Genomic DNA, 2492 nt, shown 5'->3' on the forward strand with positions numbered 1-2492 from the left:
ATTTTAAAATCTATTCTGCATAGGATTATATTAATATCTCCAAGTATCTATATGTATGTAGAAATCAAAAATCAACATACTCCTATAAATAAGTTTTTTTTCAAAAAATGAAACATGAAAGTTTTTGGAACTTTTGATAATCCTCAAGGTTTCTTTCTGATCTACCATCCTAATTCAATGTTTTTTTTTTTTTAATTACCTGGATGACAACCCCTTGTTTCTTTCTTTCTTTCTTCTTTTTTTTAGTGCAAATTTCTTATATATTCATATACAAGTTTTATGACAGGACCAGCAGGTTTTTCCTTAGCACACAAAACATAAAATTTGAATTGTCATCAGAAAATAAACTAGTGATTATAAATACAGAGTTTAGATTAACGTAATTGCTCTGACTTATTTTAAATGTTTCAATAACTGATACAAAGCAGCTCATCTGATAATTGGCATTTCAAATACCTAAGTTAAGAAATTTTAAATTTCCCTACTATTTCTTACTGTGTTTATTAACTGGGTAACAGAGCACTTATTTCCTAGAAACATGTAATCTTCATTAAAATAGTACAGCTTGAGTGACAATATCTGAAGTATCACGTAATGTTTTAATCAATAATTACTTTCAAAGTGGTGTTAATTTCTGTCTTCCTGAAAAATGATAAAAGCATACTGAATGTTTCACTTAGAGGTAAATGGTCAATGAATTAAGTTTTAAATTTGGTGGCATAATACATTTTACTCCAATAGGTGTTCTTGGTTGATTATGTGAAAAGAAAAATAACACACTCACAAAAATATAGATTCTGTTGGTCGAATACCCTGAATTTAACATGAGAGAAATACACATACTCTTGAAAGATAATTCGGTTCAACATCAAGTATTTACTGAGTATCTTTTTTTAAAAAGTCAAGCCCAATACTAGACGACGCAGAGTCATAGCCGCGTCAGTATGTAAGCACTCTTCCTTCCTTCAGTGGCTGGATGCGGTGAGGAGCTTTGTCTGTAAAGAATTATATTCCCCAGAGGAAACACATTTTTCCCAAGGTCCTGGGAAAGTATCCAGGCACCGAAGGGTATATAATAGCTTTAAAGAATGGGCGATAAGGACTCCAAATGGAGACTATAAAGCTAACTCTTCACTCCTCCCGTATTCCCAGGTAGTGAATCGCACCAAAGGTGGCAGGCTAAGACGCTACCTTTAAGACCTGGAAGGAAACAGCTCCACCGGAGGCACGGTCGCAGTCTCATTTGCATAAGCACCCAAACACTGCCGACGTCACCGCGCCAGGCCTGAACCCCGCCCTGTCACACTCCACCAGCCAAACCCAGCGCGGAAGGATGAAAAAAAGGACGAGACACTCAAGAGCTGGAGTCCGGGGCATCGCTTTCCTTAAACCAAGCACTGCAGACGATGCTTCTTTGCCCCACCGCAAAGAATTTCCGCTTCTGCAGCCACTGAGACCAGGTAGGTCACGCCTGCCCCCCAGCAGGTCTCGGGCATTTTGAGTCATTCATCTTTACAAACCTGATGCTCACTTAAAGACCTAAAAGATCTCTCTACAGTCAAAACTGTCCTTTGCCTGGACCATGCAAGACCAGCCCTGTGAATGAAACGTAGAAACGATCTACGTGCCCAATTCCTTGCTTGTTTCTCCTTAAAAGTCCCAGGTCCATCAACATCACGACCATGCTCTCAAATTCCAAGATGCGCAAAAACATACAAGCTGTGTTTCATCAGTAGCCACGTGCCTTGGCTACGCTAAATGGGCACTTTAGGAACATTTATCGCAGAGTGCCTCCAGCAAAATGCGACTGGAGTGACGTGAAAACACTGCCTTCGGTAGTTGCCCTCCGCAGTTGGCAGAAAAGATCAGAAACGAAAGAGGAAGAAAGCTCTCTCCCCGCCCCACTGCCCACCGGTACGAGGTTGGGCTTGTAATTCACTAAGAACGCTTAGCAACGCCTCTTTCCGCCCGACCCTCTTAGCTTTCCTCTCGGATTTCCCTAAATCGGACCCCACCATTCATCCAACGTAAACTTGCCTGGCAGACGACTAGGTCTCCCGCGGATTCCCTGGGGACTTCCAGACTGGAAGGAAAGGATGGAGGCACGTTTTGAACCATGTGCCTCCTCAGACACGCCACTTCTTGCCCTGGATTTATGAACAGGTGCAAGACGCAAAGCAAGTAGGGTCTCTCGGAGAGCCCAGCCTTGCCCTCCCAAGGCTTTCGAGCCGCGCTCCTCCAAGTCCCGCAGGACACACAGTCTGAGCCCGACCCAGGATCCTGCAATCAATTTCGCTCCCTTCCGCGGTCCCGGGGCTCCAGAGTAGTTACTGGGAGGCCCACCCCGCCCCCAACCATGCCCTTAGCATTTGGAGCTTGTCGTTACCATCAGTGCGTCTTTCTCTGGGCGCCTCTTTGCTGTTTCCACGTCCCGGCAGTCTAAGCAGCAGCACAAGGGTCGGGTCCAGGTGGTAGCAGTGATGAAGGCCGCA

The sequence above is a fragment of the Orycteropus afer genome, unplaced genomic scaffold (genome assembly GCF_000298275.1).
Source record: "Orycteropus afer afer isolate SDZICR_OR568_19922 unplaced genomic scaffold, OryAfe1.0 scaffold00349, whole genome shotgun sequence".
Taxonomy (NCBI): domain Eukaryota; kingdom Metazoa; phylum Chordata; class Mammalia; order Tubulidentata; family Orycteropodidae; genus Orycteropus; species Orycteropus afer.